Here is an 18,267-nt window from a genome sequence, read left to right as displayed (position 1 = left end):
AACCAAGACCGCACCTTATTTGCTCAAAAACTTTGGTTACCAACCATGTTATTCACCCCTTCCACTTCCTTGCTAGTTGAGTTAAGCATTTGGATTTCCAAAATTTTGTTCACCGCATTTGAAATTATACAGGTAATATTTCTGACTATGTTCATCACATTACTACTTCTCTAACCCATTGGAATAGAGAGGTGTTTAAGAACATTTTCCAGGTAAAAAAATAAGCTGAAAAAACATCTTGAGCAAATTCAAAAGGCTCGAGACAGGTGTGATAGCAAGTAACTTTTAGCTGAAAAGTCGAATATCAAGCTTAAGATCGAGGAAACCCTTGAGCAAGAGGAAAACCTGTAGAAACAAAAGGTGAGAAGCCAATGGGTTATTGACGGTGATTGTAACACCAAGTTTTTTTCACCATCAAGCCTTAAAATGACAAAGGGTGAACCGCACCAAGCTTTGAAATTCAACGGTGAGTGGTGTTTTTATGATGACAAGTTACAAATGGAGGCCTCTAATTTCTTCTTCAAACTCTATCGTGACGAAGGGGAATGTAACGGAAGGTTGCCTATTAGAGGAACGTTCCCCAAGATTTCAGAGGATGATACTAGGACTCCCGAGGTTATGATTACTAGAGAAAAGATTAGGGCAACCCTTTTTTACATGAACCCGCTCAAAGCTCCAGGCAATGATAGCTTACACGCTTTGTTCTACCAAATCCAATGGGAAACGATAGGTAATTCGGTAAGTGAATGGGTCGAAGAAATCTTCAATTTTAAGTGTTGAAAACATTTTGATGTTTCGATATAACAAATTAAGTATAAATGAATTTTAAGATTTTACAAATGATTTTCTAAGTATATTCGATTTAATTACTCGAATATCAAATTATTACTCCAAGTTTTCAAGATCAATTTCAAACCTTACTAAATGTGTAAAATTGTGTTTTATACTTAATATATTTTTGAAACAATTTTCACAAAGTATTTTGAACCAAAATCAATTTTTCAGAGTGATGCACCAATCCATGCATCGATGCACCATGGAATAAATTGAACATCGAATGTATTTCATGCACCGATGTACATACTATGCATCGATGCACTCAGTGTTTTATGAAAACATCGAATGCATTTGATGCATCGATGCACCAGCCATGCATCAATACAATAAGGCTATTTTGAAACATCGAATGCATTTTATGCATCGATGCACTCTTAGTGCACCAATGTACTAAGGGTCCAACGGTCAAAATATTTAATTTTACACTTGATGCACCGATGCACCTTGGGTATGCATCGATGCACTGACGCTCCCAACTAATTTAATTAATTGTTTTCATACTTAAATGGCTCTATTGACTCCACTAATCATCCCCCAACATTCAGAATCATTTGAATGAGTATTTAAACAAGCTTAGAAGCCATTGATCTATAACAAGAAAACACAAGAAACAAGAATCAAGAGAGAATCAAAGAGAAAGCATCAAACCTCAAGTTTGAGCATTTCAAGCCTATTTTTCATTCAATATTCATTTTTCTTTCAAGAACACTACTTGTACTCAATTGTATTCATTTTTTAGTGTTCTTTTCTTTGTTCTAGAATTATGCAAACCTTGTAATTTTGCAAATTTGTATTCTTCTATTTAAGAAAGAGTGTTCTCAAGAATTGGAGTATATTCTTGAGGGAGTTGTAAGGTTATCTCTTTGGCCTCAAAAGAAAGAACAATTTAGTGAATTTGTTTGAAAATCCTTAGTGTGGATAGCTAAGTTAGTGGACATAGACTTTTGTTGAGAAATTCGAACCACCCTAAATCGTTGTGCAAATCTTTTCAATTTTCTGTAAAATCTTCCACCAAAATTTTAATTGCCAATTCAACCCCCTCTTGATCAATTCCATTGATCGATTAACACAACAATTGGTATCAGAGCCTCACTCATTTGAAGGTTTAATCGCCTCTTGAGTCGATTCGGGAAGAGTTACATTGATTATCAAGTCATCAATGGCCTTTACTTCAAATGTCGACTCCGGTCTCGATTCGATGCCCACCAACAAGCCTCTTTTCTTCAATGGATCTAACTATTCCTATTGGAAGAATAGAATGCTATATTTCATTCAAGATAGTGACATGGGAGTATGGAATGTTGTAGAAGACGGATATATCAAGCCTCTCACTCATCCAAGATTATGGAGTGAATGAGAGACAAGAATATTCCAGCTCAACTCCAAAGCCATCCATATCATATTTTGTGCTCTTGGACCAGATGAATATGGAAGAGTTTCATCTTGTACAACTGCCAAAGAAATATGGGATAAACTACAAGTCACTCATGAAGGCACTGATGAGGTAAAAGAATCTAAAATTAGTCTTCTAACACATAACTATGAAAATTTCAGGATGAAACCAAATGAAGATATCAAAGCTATGACGGATAGATTATCAACAATTATCAATGGTCTCAAATCATATGGAGAGATCATTCCAAATGAAAAGCTTGTGAGGAAGTTAGTTTACTCACTTCCAAAATTATGGCAATCTAAGAAGACGGCAATCATCGAGGCTAAGAACCTAAAGTCCTTAACTCTTGAAGAGCTAATCGGTTCCCTCCTCACTCATGAAATGATGCTTGAAGATGAGGTGGACCTCGATAAGATTGATGAGAGACCAAAGGAGAATGAGAAGAATAAAAACATTAGAGTTGCTCTCAAATCCATAAAAAAATGAGAGTGATTCGGATGAAGATGACGATGACGAGGAAATGGAATTGTTTTCCAAACGGTTCAGAAAAATAATGAGACCTTACCGAGGAAGAAAATTCAAATGAAATGAAGGCCTCAAAAATAAACCAAAAGAGAATGACCCTATCATTTGCTATGAATGCAAAAAGTCGGGGCATGTCAAATATGATTGCCCACAATTGAAGAGAAATGGTCAATCAAAGAATAAGAACAAGGCTCATGTGGCTACATGGAGCGATGAAGAAGGTTCCAATGAAGATGAACAAGAAGTAGAAAACTTGTGCTTGATGGCATTCGGGGAAGATTCTAAGATAACCTCTAACTCATTTGAATTAGATGATTTATCTTATGATGAGTTATTAGAGGAATATAATGGGTTGGCTTCAGATTATGAGAAATTGTTTTTAAAATATAAAAATGATGTCTCAAAATTGAAAAATGAAAATAAGGTCATATCCAAGACCAACAATGATTTTGAAGGTAAAATCGAAGATTTGCAAATCAAACTAGAAGAGATTGAAAGGAAAAATTCGGATTTGCAAAATTTACTTTCAAAGATCAATGATGATCATCAAAAGAAAATTGATGATCTTAAAGCTTCTTTTGATAAAGTTGGAACAAAACTTTTTGAAAATGGAGAAAATTCAAAATCCAACTTTGTTAGAAAAAGTTTAAAAAACTACAATCATAGAGGTCCCCGAAGAACCTATAATGGAAAAATCATTAGAAGTATATGGGTTCCTAAAAGACTCATTACTACTAAAGATAAGGATATCCTACACAAATGAATACCTAATGGGACTAGGATTTTGGAAACTAATGAATATGGATCTAAAAGAATTTGGGTACCAAAAATTAGAAATTAATCTATGTTTGTAGGAAAATGAGCATTGCTACAAGGCACAGGAAACAAATTCAAACTCATGGTACCTTGATAGCGGATGCTCAAGACACATGACCGGAGACAAAAGCCGGTTCATGGAGCTTAACGCCAAAAATGGAGGAGAAGTGACTTTTGGTGATAATTCAAAAGGTCACATTGAAGGTATAGGTACAATAGACAATACATCTTCCATACAAATTAAGAATGTTTTATATGTGAATGGATTAAAGCATAATCTCTTGAGTATTAGTCAATTATGTGATAAGGGATTCAATGTCATGTTTGAAACTAATGGTTGTAAAGTTATCGACATTGCATCTAATCGGATTATGCTTGTTGGTCATAGAATAGGAAACATTTACATGGTGCATTTAGATTCTATTGATATGACTAATTTATGCCTAGTTGGTAAGGATGAGCATGATAGTTGGTTATGGCATAGAAGACTAGAACATGCTAGTATGAACGTTTTGCAATGGCTAATTCAAGGTGATTTAGTTCGAGGGTTGCCTAAACTAAAATTTGATAATGATAAAATCTGTGATGCTTGTGCTAAAGGAAAACAGAAGCGAGTTTCTTTTAAATCCATTAACGATGTATTAACTAGTAGAGTATTACAATTGATCCACTTAGATCTTTTTGGGCCATCTAGAACTACTAGCTTGGGTGGAAAACAATATGCATTTATCTTGGTAGATGACTATTCTAGATATACTTTGGGTTCTATTCTTAAGTACTAAAGATGAAGCATTAGAAAAATTCATCACGTTTTCAAAAGTAATCCAAAACGAAAAAGGTTACTCTATAACTAGTGTTAGGAGTGATCATGGAACTGAATTTGAAAATCTTGGATTTACTGAATTTTTTAATTCAAATGGTATTAGCCATAATTTTTCAGCACCTAGAATCCCTCAACAAAATGGAGTTGTTGAGAGGAAAAATCGAACTTTAGAAGAAATGGCTAGAACCATGCTTTGTGAAAATAATTTGCCAAAATATTTTTGGGCAGAAGCCACAAATACCGCTTGTTATGTTATTAATCCAGTAATGATTAGGCCTATTTTAAAGAAAACTCCATATGAACTTTTTAAAAATAAAAAGCCTAACATTAGCTATTTTCATCCTTTTGGATGTAAATGTTTTGTTTTAAACAACGGTAAAGACAATCTTGGCAAATTTGATGCTAAAAGTGATGAAGGAATTTTTCTGGGTTATTCCTTAAATTCTAAAGTTTATCGAGTATTTAATAAAAGAACTTTGGTTGTAGAAGGGTCCATACATGTTGTTTTCGATGATAATCTCCTTCCGAGGAAGGATTCTTGTGTGAATGATGATGTAAGTGTTATAAATACAAATGACGTTAGACATGACGTTGGAGAACCATCATCAAATGAAGAAACGAAAGATGAGGAAACTCATCATCCTCTCGAGAATCCAACCATTGAAGAAAGGGAAGTATCTTACCCAAGAGAGTACAACTATGTCAAGGATGGTGAAATTATAGGTGATCCATCCAAAGGGGTAACAACTCGAATATTTGTAATTATGTTGCATTTATCTCATGCATAGAGCCTAAGAATATTAAAGAAACATTAAAAGATGAACATTGGATTATGGCTATGCAAGAAGAGTTAAATCAATTTGAGAGAAGTAAAGTTTGGACATTAGTTAAAAGGCCTAGTAATAAATCTACTGTAGGTACTAGATGGGTATTTAGGAATAAGCTTGATGAGAGTGGAAATATAGTGAGAAACAAAGCTAGACTTGTTGCTCAAGGGTACTCAAGAAGAAGGCATAGACTATTATGAAACATACGCTCCCGTAGCTAGGATGAAAGCAATTAGAATTTTATTAGCATTTGCATGCTTTCATGAATTTAAATTATATCAAATAGATGTTAAAAGTGCATTTTTAAATGGTTTTATAAATTAATAAGTGTATGTGGAACAACCTCTAGGTTTTGAAGATTCAAAATTTCCAGATCATGTTCTTAAATTGACAAAAGCGCTTTACGGTTTAAAACAAGCTCCTAGAGCTTTGTATGAAAGATTGTCAAACTTTTTAATTGAAAAAGGTTTTTTCAAAATGGAAGGTTGACACTACATTATTTTTAAAGCATAAAGGTAAAGATTTATTAGTATTTCAAATTTATGTTGATGATATAATATTTGGTTCTACTAATGATGTTCTTTGCCAAGAATTTTCTAAGCAAATGAAAAGTGAATTTAAGATGAGCATGATGGGGGAACTCTCATTTTTCTTGGGAATCCAAATCAAGCAAAGAAAAGATGACATATTCATTAATCAAGCTAAGTACGTCAAAGATATGCTCAAGAAGTTTGGACTGGAAAATGGGAAACCGCATGACACTCCAATGAGCTCATCAACAAAGCTTGACATAGATGAAGGAGGTAAATGTGTGGATGTTAAATTATATAGGTTAATGATTGGTTCTTTGCTTTATCTAACTGCAAGTAGACCGGACATTATGTTTAGTGTTTGTTTATGTGCTAGATTTCAATCATGCCCTAAGGAATCACATTTACTAGCTGTTAAGAGAATCTTTAGATACCTTAAGGACACCCCTAATTTAGGAATTTGGTATCCTAGAGACTCTAGTTTTAGCTTGCATACCTTCTCTGATGCGGATTATGGAGGATGCAAATTAGATAGGAAAATCACCTCTGGTACTTGCCAATTCCTTGGAAATATGTTGATTTCTTGGTTTTCAAAGAAACAAAATTGTGTTGCATTATCTACCACTGAAGTGGAATATATTTCAGCCTGTAGTTGTTGTGCACAAGTTTTACGGATGAAACAATAACTTTTAGATTATGGAATTGAAGTAGGTACCATTCCTATCAAGTGTGACAATACTAGTGCTATTTGTCTTACTAAAAATCCCATCCAACATTCTAGAACTAAGCATATTGAAATAAGACATCACTTTATTAGAGACCATGTCACTAAGAAAGATGTAGTTCTAGAATTTGTTTATACTTTGCATCAATTAGCGGATATCTTTAGACAAAGAAAGATTTTGGACACATAGGAGAGAATTAGGTTTAACTGACCTATCTTCACTTAGTGTTTAAAATAATTTTAACATTTTTAAGAATAAATGAAAAATGCTTATAATAGTAATTTTTGATTGCATTCATTGCTATTAGTTTGGGGGAGTTTATGTTCTTTGGTGAAAATTAATTTTATGTTCAAATGTTGTTTAAGGATTAATTTGATTGATTGAACAAGATTAATTTTCAATATATAAGTTGCTAATACCACTAGAGCTAATTAATTTAGCATTTTTGAGTGTTTAAAATGGATTTTTGTCATTTTTGTGCTTCATGCATCGATACACTTAACAGTGCATCGATGCATCCCTTTGAATGTGCATCGATACACCATGAAGGTGCATCGATGCACGCCTTGAATGTGCATCGATGCATTTATCGGATTTTGGGTTTAAAAGGCTTATTTTCTTATTTGTTTCAAACCCTAAAACTAAACCGTCTCTAGCCATACGCCTCACTTCCTCTCTAAATCCTCCTTTTGCTCAAAATCAACAAAAAATTATCAGAATCTTCGAGCTTTTCATCTTTATATCCTGCTACCATCATTAAATCATGCAACACAACATCTCATTCTCTTCAATCCAAAATTTTCAAGGTATTTTTCTAAAAACTTCTAGTTTATCATATTTTGATCTTAGGACTAGTTCTAGGATAAACATTATATCGGGCATTGATTGTTTGATAATTTCAAACTAGATTTTACAACCAATTTCATCAAAAACTCACAAATTTTCAAAGAATTTTTTAATTTTTGAAATTAAAAAAAATCAAAAATCTAAATTTGATTTCTAAATTTGATGTTTTTGATTTAATTATGTTGTTTTCATGAAAAACTATACATATTATAATTTTCAAACATTGTTTTCTAAATAGTTTTTCAAAACTATGCCCATTAGGATTTGATTTAGAGAACCTTGAATTATTGCGGACTCAATTGAGTTTTGGGATTGATTAAATTGCGTACATGTGTTTCAATTTGCAGGTTATATTTCTTTTTCGGATTCCTAAACCATGTCTAAACTCAAACGCCCTAGAACTTCATCGAGTCGTTCTCGTTCAAACCAACCTCCTAATCATGTTCCTCCTCCACCTAATAGTCTTATAGGAACATGTTTCAATATGTCTGAACGTCGTAGAGACGAATTATACCATAGGTATATAAATTCTTTCCAATCTTATAGAATCTGGGAAGAGCGTATTCCTTCTCTTCAAACCATGATTGATATTGACTTCGAATACCTTCCGATTCTCAAAACATGGAAGTTTGATAAAATGTTTCACCTCAAACCTATCGTATATCATCAGTTAGTCCGTATTTTCTACTCTAATGCGATATGAATTCAAAACCAGACTCAGTGTGGAACTATAGCAATCAGATCCTACCTTTTAGGACAATATATTAATATTGACCCCGAGACTATAGCTTTCCATTTTGGGTTAGATGACGATGGTATTTTTAATGAGAATGAAACTGTGGATTATCCCTATATTCCAAACGCTAGTGTTAGTACTCTACGATCTCATCATGATCGTTTTCTTCATTTGATGATCTCTTGGTGGTTTAGACCATCCGGAGGTAGGTACTCCACTCTTCGTATGAGGGATTTGTGGTGGATGCACTGTCTCAAGAATAAGAACAAAATAATTATGCCCCACATTATATTTAGTCAGCTAGTAGATATCATAAACATTGTTCCTTCAAAACATGTCGAAACATTAGTTTATGGATATCTTCTTAGTAACATTTTTATCAAACTCGGTCTAAACGTCTCTCTTGACAATCACATTTCTCTCCAAAATCAAATCAATCTCACCTCGTTGAAGAAAGCGGATTGGAAACAAGATGAGGAAACCAGTCTTTGGGTCTTTCGACCCGGTAAGCAAACTCCGGGAGCGAGTTCTTCACGAGCTGCTCCTAGCTCCTCTCGTGCTCCTCCTCCTCCTCCGGCTCCGGCTGCTGACGATGATCATGAATTTCAACAGCTTATGCAAGATATCAATGATCACGTACCAGATAATGAGCCTGCACCGAAACAAGCTCCACAAGAGGATCAAGTGCCTCTATATTTTCGTTCATTTTTGGAGACATTTGATCTACGGTATGCTTCCATCGAATCCCACTTGACTGCTACTCATGAAGCGATAAATCATCGCTTAGACACTTTGGAGGCTCGACAGATGGAGTTTCAAAGGGAGATGCTTGAACGTATGGATGCTCTCTCTCTTGATATGCAAGCACGATTTCCTCCTCCTCCTGATCCTCCAATGGAGTAGATCTATCCTTATTATGCTTTCTTGTTTTTAAAACTTGGATTGATTTTGATGTTTCTGGAGTGTTTGTTTTGGTTTGTTAAATGTTTGAATTTGTTAACAGTTGGATGATTGGATGTTTGAACTTAATATATATATATTTGGTTTGTTTGAATTTTCTTATTTTTGCATCATTAGATATATATGACCAATTATGTCATTTCACATTTGATTATGAATATTTTTTTTATGAAAACTAATGGCTAATCTCTTTTTTAATCTTTGATCTTAGCAGCTTAAGCTATATATATATAATCAATTGGCTATGTTTTTCAAAACCTTGTTTAGAACGTTTTAAGTCTTTTTGATTTAACAAAAAGGGGGAGAAGTGTAAAAGTGTTAAAGGGGAGAAGTGTTAGAGTAAGGGGGAGTAATTTTTCAAAATTTATTTTCAAATAAAATATTAAAATTACACACATGTTTAGTTATATCAAAAAAGGGGAGATTGTTGAAAACATTTTGATGTTTCGATATAACAAATTAAGTATAAATGAATTTTAAGATTTTACAAATGATTTTCTAAGTATATTCGATTTAATTACTCGAATATCAAATTATTACTCCAAGTTTTCAAGATCAATTTCAAACCTTACTAAATGTGTAAAATTGTGTTTTATACTTAATATATTTTTGAAACAATTTTCACAAAGTATTTTGAACCAAAATCAAGCCTAAAATCAATTTTTCAGATTGATGCATCGATGCACCAATCCATGCTTCGATGCACCATGGAATAAATTGAACATCGAATGCATTTCATGCACGATGCACATACTATGCATCGATGAACTTAGAGTTTTATGAAAACATCAAATACATTTGATGCAGCGATGCACTCAGGCTATTTTGAAACATCGAATGCATTTTATGCATCGATGCACTCTTAGTGCACCAATGCACTAAGGGTCCAACGGTCAAAATATTTGAATTTTACACTTGATGCACCGATGCACCTTGGGTATGCATCGATACACTGACGCTTCCAACTGGTTTAATTAATTGTTTTCACACTTAAACGGCTCTATTGACTCCACTAATTATCCTTAACGTTCAGAATCATTTGAAAGAGTATTTAAACAAGCTTAAAAGCCATTGATTTATAACAAGAAACAAGAATCAAGAGAGAATCAAAGAGAAAGCATCAAACCTCAAGTTTGAGCATTTCAAGCCTATTTTTCATTCAATATTCATTTTGCTTTCAAGAACAGTACTTGTACTCAATTGTATTCACTTTTTAGTGTTCTTTTCTTTGTTCTAGAATGGTGCAAACAATCTACCTTGTGAGGATTTCCTTGTAAGTTTGCAAATTTGTAATCTTCTCTTTGAGAAAGAGTGTTCTCAAGAATTGGGGTATATTCTTGAGGGAGTTGAAAGGTTATCTCTTTGGCCTCAAAAAAAAGAACAAATTAGTGAATTTATTAGAAAATCCTTAGTGTGGATAGCTAAGGTAGTGGACGTAGACTTTGGTTGAGAAAGTCGAACCACTCTAAATCGCTGTGCAAATCTTTTCAATTTTTTGCAAAAGCTTTCACCAAAATTTTAATTTCCAATTCACCCCCTCTTAACCAATTCCATCGATCGATTAACTCAACAGTAAGCCAATTGACCCCATTTAAAAAAAACTTTGATTGTCCTTATTCTGAAAATGAGAAGTCAATATTAGCCTAAATAAGTCCACACCTAAATTAATTTGATGTCATTGCTTACATCAATTTAGTTTTGATGTCATTGTTTACATCAATTTAGTTAAGTGAAAATTAAGTATTTTTGTCATTTTTAATTTTAATGGTTTAAATTATTTTGTGGTTATTTTAATGAGTGGTTTAGATTGGTTCTTGTAACCGATAAATACCCCATTTGTATTTGAGTTTTATCATCCAACAATCAAAGCTTAATTATAAGCATTTGAAAGCTTTATTAAGAGTTCTTCCCTTTTGCAATTTTGTGAGATTATTCTAAAGAGAGTTTATCTTCATCTTGATCAATTAGAGTTTTTACTCTATTTTGATTCAACAATTGGTATCTGAGTCACGTTTTTAAGGTCTCTTGAAATTCCGAGTATGCTCTGTGGCTGTAGTTTTTAACTGATCTTCCACATCAGAAAATATTTCTTGAGATTACTGTCATGGTTATTACAAACCTTGTGGAGCTTCTTTGTGTTAAGAGTAATTTAGTACTCTGCACGTTTGTTACTCAAGATTGTTTGGTGTAGTCAAAGCATTGCCATTAGGATGGGTGACCTTCAAGTAGTTGGAGGAATCAATAAGCTCAATAACCAAAACTATAACATGTGAGCAACGTGTATAGAGTCTTACCTTCAAGGTTAAGACTTGTGGGAGGTTGTCGGTGGTAGTGAAGTTACACAATCGGCAGTGAAAGATGCTAACGACGTCTAGTGGAAGTGGAAAATTAAAGCATGAAAAACAATGTTTGCTTTAAAGACCACAATAGAAGAAGAAATGTTTGAGCACATTCGGGATGCTAAATCACTGAAGGAAGCATTGGACACCTTTGCTACACTCTTTTCAAAGAGGAACGATACAAAATTACAACTTCTCGATAATGAAACTCTATCAATGGAGCAACGCGACATGGCAGTTTCCCAATACTTTCACAAGGTGAAGTCGATATGCCGCGAAATTTCAGAATTGGATCCGACAGCTACTATTGGGGAAGCCAAGATAAAAAGAATAATTGTTCATGGTTTGAGACCCGAATATCGTGGGATTTTAGCCGTTGTACAGGGATGGCCGACAAAACCATAACTTGTTGAGTTTGAAAATTTGCTTGCAGGTCAAGAAGCCATGGTCAAGCAAATGGGAGGAGTCTCACTGAAGGGTGAAAAGGAAGCACTCTACACTTGCAAAAGCATAGGCACCTTTCAGCGGTATACTGGAAGTGGATCTAAAAATAATAGTGACAAGGTGAAAAATTACCAAGGAAATGGAGGCCCTCATTCAGGGGGAGCTTCTAAGAATCGCGGTAATAGTAGAAAGTTCGATGGAAAGTGTTACAACTACGGGAAGATGAGTCACATGGTAAAAGACTGTTGGACCAAGAAAAAGCCTGTTGAAAGTAATACTGCTACTTCCAGCTCAAAGAAGAATAGTGAAGATAGTTGGGATGCTGAAACGTTATTTACTACGGAAGAAGAATAATTAGCTTTCATGGTAACAACACCAGAATGAACTGACTACAAGGATGATTGGATCGTAGATTCAGGCTGCTCAAATCATATGACGGATGACAAACAAAAGTTGCAAAACCTGTATGAGTATAATGGAGGTTGTGTGGTGGTGACAGTTGAAACCTCAAGGTTATCGATAACTCACATCGGTAAGATGGTAGTTACGCCTAGATATAATTCTAACCAAGTGCAACTTCAAGATGTTTATCATGTCCCAGGAATGAAGAAAAAATTGCTATCTGTGGCTCAATTGACATCATCAGGCCATTATGTCTTATTTGGTCCCCAAGAGGTGAAGGTTTATCGTGACCTCAAAATCTCAAAAACACCAACAATGGAGGGATGACGTTTGGAGTCAATCTACGTGATGTCAGTAGAGTCTACATATGTAGACAGGACAAGAAAAAATGAGACATCAGATCTATGACACATGCGGTTAGGTCACGTTAGCTATTCTAAGCTAAGTGTGATGGTGAAGAAGTTGATGCTTAAGGGGCTTCCTCAACTAGACGTGAGAACAGACACGGTCTGTGCGGGATGCCAGTATGGTAAAGCACACCAGTTATCATATGAAGAGTCGAAGTTTAAAACAAAAGAACCGTTGGAGTTGGTTCACTCTGATATGTTCAGACCAGTTAAGCAACAATCAATTAGCGGTATGCAGTACATGGTAACATTTATTGATGACTTCACCAAGTATGTGTGGGTTTTTTTTATGAAAGAAAAATCTGACACATTCTCAAAGTTTAAAGAGTTCAAAGAGTCAGCTAAAGGACAAGTGGGAAAGAAGATTTATTGCTTGCGTATAGACAACGGATGAGAATATAGATCAAACGAGTTCTCTCAATACCTAAGGGAATGTCGAATACGTCATCAGTACACTTGTGCCAACACGCCACAACAGAATGGTGTAGCAGAAAGAAAAAATCGGCAACTTGCAGACATTGGTCGAAGTATGCTACATGCAAAGAATGTACTATGAAGGTTTTGGGTTGAAGCAATGAAGATTACAGCCTTTGTGATCAATAGACTTCCTCAACCAAGGTTAGGATTTGTTTCACCCTTTGAGAAACTATGGAACATGAAACCTACAGTTAGCTACTTTCGAGTATTTGGTTGTGTATGTTATGTGTTTGTTCTTGATCATTTATGGAGCAAGTTTGACAAGAAAGTTGTTAGATGTATCTTTGTGGGATACGAAAACCATAGAAAGGGGTCAAAATGTTGTGATCTAACGAGTGGAAGATGCTACACGTCACGAAATGTGATATTTGATGAAGCATACTCTTGGTGGTCCTCAAAGAAGGAGGTGTTGCCAAACTCGAGTGAATTTGGAGATAAGCTGCAAAAGATGGGGTAGCATACTATTCAACTTCAAACAAGTTCAGATGAATCAGGAGATCTAAATGGTAATGATATAGAACAAAGAGTGACTCAGAATCCTTGGTAAACTGCCATGTATCAACAACCAAACGAAGAATGTAGGCCTAGTGAAACAGAAGAATCAATTCCACAATCTCAACTCCGAAGATCAACAAGAATATGAAGGCCAAATCCCAAATATGCCAATGCAGCCATAATTGAAGAAGCAACAGAGCCTGAGACGTTTGAAGAAGCATCATAGAGTTCTGAGTGGATGGAAGCTATGAAAGAAGAGATCGATGCACTTCAGCAAAATAAAACTTGGGATCTTGTGCCAAAGACAAAATATGTGAAACTGATATCTTGCAAATGGGTTTAGAAGATAAAGCGTCATCCAGATGGGTCAATCGAGAGGTACAAGGCACTATTGGTAGCTCGTGGTTTCTCTCAACAGTATGGACAAGACTATGATGAAACATTTAGTCCAGCGGCAAAACTTACAACCGTACGAGTCCTACTTGCACTTACAGCCAACAAAGACTGGAATTTGTGGCAGATGGATGTGAAGAAGGCTTTTCTTCATAGAGAGCTAGATCGAGAGATCTACATGACCCAACCAATGGGTTTTCAAAGCCAAAATCATCCTGAATATGTGTGTAAGCTACGAAAAGCATAAGCACCAAGGGCGTGGTATGATAAGATTGTTGAATTTCTAACGAAAAGTGGTTATTCAGAATCACCTGCAGATTCTAGCTTGTTTGTCAAAGCCAGTGAAGGTAAGCTAGCTATCGTACTAGTGTACGTGGATAACTTAATCATAACCAGCGATGATGTGGCAGAAATTCTATAGATGAATGTGAATTTATCAGTTCGTTTTCAGATGAAGGAACTTGGACAACTTAAGTACTTCCTTGGTCTAGAGGTTGATTGCACACACGAAGGAATATTTCTGTGTCAACAGAAATATGCTAAAAATTTGTTGAAGAGGTTTGGAATGCTCGAATTCAAGTCAACTTCAACGCCAATGGAACCAAATGCCAAAATGTGTGCACATGAAGAAAAAGATCTAAAAGATGCAACAATGTATTGACAATTGGTAGGTAGTCTGATATACTTAACCTTGACTCGACCTGACATTTCTTATGCAGTTGGTGTGAAGATTCGATATATGTAAAAACCAAAGAAACCTTATTTGGAAGCAGTTCGATGAATACTAAGATATGTGAAGAATACAATTGACTATGGTCTTTTGTTTAAGAAAGGTGAAGACTGAAAGTTAGTTGGTTATTGTGATGTTGATTATGCAAGAGATCATGACACCAGAAGATCAACTACTGGGTATGTGTTTAAGCTTGGCTTCGAAATAATTTCTTGGTGTCCTTGTCAACTACAGAAGCAGAATACCGAGTAGCAGCAATGGCTGCTCAAGAAAGCACGTGGCTGATACAACTAATAAATGATCTACATCAACCAGTAGATTATGCAGTTCTGTTGTACTGTGATAACCAATCGGCAATTCAGCTGGCGGAGAATCCTATTTTTCTTGTAAGAACTAAACATGTGGAAGTACATTGCCACTTTGTTAGGGAAAAAGTTTTGCAAGAAGAGATTGAGATAAGTAAAATCAAAACAGATGAGCAAATTGCTGACTCATTTACAAAAAGCTTGAGTGTTGGAAAGTTTGAACATTTCCGTCGTCAGCTTTGCATGATTCAAAGAACGAGGGCTAACATTGAGGGGGAGTGTTGAGAAGTCAATATTAGCCTAAATAAGTCCACACCTAAATTAATTTGATGTCATTGTTTACATCAATTTAGTATTGATGTCATTGCTTACATCAATTTAGTTAGGTGAAAATTAAGTATTTTTCTCATTTTTAATTTCAATGGTTTAAATTATTTTGTGGTTATTTTAGTGAGTGGTTTAGATTGGTTCTTGTAACCTATAAATATCTCATTTGTATTTGAGTTTTATCATCCAACAATCAAAGCTTAATTATAATCATTTGAAAGCTTTCTTAAGAGTTCTTCCCTTTTGCAATTTTGTGAGATTATTCTAAAGAGAGTTTTTCTTCTTCTCGATCAATTAGAGTTTTTACTCTATTTTGATTCAACAGTTCCCCAAGATTTCAGAGGAGGCTACTAGGATTCCCGAGGCTATGGTTACTAGAAAAAAGATTAGGGTAGCCTTTTTTGACATGAACACGTTCAAAGCTCCAGGCAAGGATAGCTTACACGCTTTGTTCTACCAAATCCAATGGGAAATGATAGGTAATTTGGTAAGTGAATGGGTCAAAGAAATCTTCAATGGTAAGCCAATTGGCCCCATTTAAAAAAAAAAAACTCTGATAATCCTTAATCTGAAAACTGATAACCGTGAAAGTTATGTGGACTTCCACCCTATTAGCCTATGTTTTGTGCTTTATAAATTAATTATGAAAATCATAACTAACAAGTTCAAAGCAATCTTCCCTAAAACTATTGCATCGAACCAAGCCAGCTTCATTGCAGGTAGAAGTATCACAGAAAATATTTTAGTGCCTCAAGAGACAGCCCACTCTATAAAGAGGAAGAAGGGAAAAACCAAATGGCTAGCGGTCAAAGTTAATATTGAGAAAGCTTATGATCGAGTCGGTTGAGACTTTCTATCGGACTCTCTACTCAATATGGGTTGCCTGACGAATATTCATTGCATTATTATGAAGTCAGTGACCTCTTCCTCCATGTAGATCCTTTGGAACGACACGCCCTCGGATGAATTCAAGACTTCTAGGGGAATTAGATAGGGATGTCATCTTTCACCTTACCTTTTTGTCCCCTATACGGAGCGACTTAGTCATAGTGTTAAATACGCTATGGACGCTGGCCTTTGGAAGCCAATCGTCATAGCGAGAGGGGCTCCCCCCTCTCACATATTTTCTTCGCTAACGACTTAATATTATTCTGTAGGACTAACCAGGACCAAGTTAATCTACTCGGGGTAATTCTGAACCAATTCAATAGATTTTCTGGTCACAGAGTGAATTATAATAAAACCAAAATTTTCTTCTCCAAGAATACTAATGAAGGAACTGCTGAGCAACTCTGTAGCTCCCTAGATTTCTAGTTCTCTCATGACCTAAACAAATACTTGGGAATGCCTCTTTTCCACAACAGAGTTACCAAGAATACCTTTCAGTTTATAATTGATAAAGTTTGCAAAAAGCTTGATAATTGGACTACTTCTAAGCTTTCTCTTGTGGGTCACGTGAATCTTACTCGAACTACCTTAATTGCCATTCCGAATTACTTCATGCAAAATGTCGCTATCCTGAAAGGAGTCTGTAATCAGATTGAACAAATCGTCCGACAATTCGTATGGGGTGGTTTACAAGCCTCCCCGAAAGCTTCTGTTGTTAAATAGGATACTTGCTGTCAACCTCAATGTCATGGAGGTATTAGAATCAGACCCCTTAGAGATCAAATTGATGCTTTTCTTGTTAAGCTCGACTTTAATTTCCTAATGAGACATGATTCTTTATGGGTTCAAATTATGAGAACCAAGTACAGGATCAATCAACCTATGCCATAACAAATCGAGGCTAAAAACGGTTCTTTCGTTTGGAAGTCCTTGTCCCGCTTTTGGAATTATATTTGGGATAATGTTTGTTGGTCCATTGGTAACGGTAAAGATGCCAAATTTTTGGTCGAATTCCTAGATTCTAAGATCTAACAATTTGTCGACTCTTGTTAATCCCATTATAATTGATGATCCGAACATCATGATTAAAGACTTTACCAGCGATGATGGAGCTTGGAATGTCCAAAAGCTTTAACAGACTCTGCCTGAAGATCTCGTTCTCTGAATATTAAGCATCCCTTGCCCCGATGATGATTTTGGAGAAGACAAGCCAACGTGGAACTGGGATAGCAAAGGTAAATGCATAGTGAAATCAGCTTTCTATAGGCTGAAGCATGAACATTGGGACCCCAAGGACGACACATGGAACCTCACTTGGAACTTCGACGGTCCTCAAAGAGTGCAATAATTCATTTGGCTAGCTATACGAAACCGTTTGATGACAAATGAGGAGCGAGCAAGAAGGGTTATTACGATTTATCAAAGTTGTCCCATATGTGGTGCGGTAGAAGAAAATACGTTGCATGTCCTGAGAGACTGATATCAAGCTCGTACCATTTGGAGGGGTCTAATTCCTAAAAGAATTGAAACGATTTTCTTGTCTTTCTAGTCCTTAATTGATTGGCTACACTTAATTTAAATAATGTTGCAGGTATATGTTGGATCATAAACTTGATCCATTATGGGAGCCTAAACCCAAACCCAAACTAAATTGATGTCATTACTTACATCATTTAATTAAAGATGTCATTGCTTATATCATTTAAGTAATGATGTCAATGCTTACATCAATTTAGTTAGGTGAGAGTTAGATATTTGTTGAATTTGTAATGGTTTAAATTAGTTTATTTGTGTGGTGTAAGATTGTTCTTGAGTAGTATAAATACCCCTTCCCATTTTAGTTTTAAGCATCAAGAAAATTAAGAGCTTCTAAGTGAGTGAAGAAGCAAAGTCTTATAAGAGTGAGTTGTAGTTCATGTTTTTGAGTGAGAGTGCTCTTGTAATATTTGTTTGAGTTTCAATAAAATTTGTTTGTGTGAGTGTTTTATTTCCAACAAAGTGGTATCAGAGCGAGTTAGAAAGATCGAAGGTCTCGACGA

This window comes from Hibiscus syriacus, unplaced genomic scaffold, assembly GCF_006381635.1.
Source record: "Hibiscus syriacus cultivar Baekdansim isolate YM2019G1 unplaced genomic scaffold, ASM638163v2 tig00110864_pilon, whole genome shotgun sequence".
In the NCBI taxonomy this organism is placed as follows: domain Eukaryota; kingdom Viridiplantae; phylum Streptophyta; class Magnoliopsida; order Malvales; family Malvaceae; genus Hibiscus; species Hibiscus syriacus.
This window is presented reverse-complemented; position numbering follows the sequence as displayed.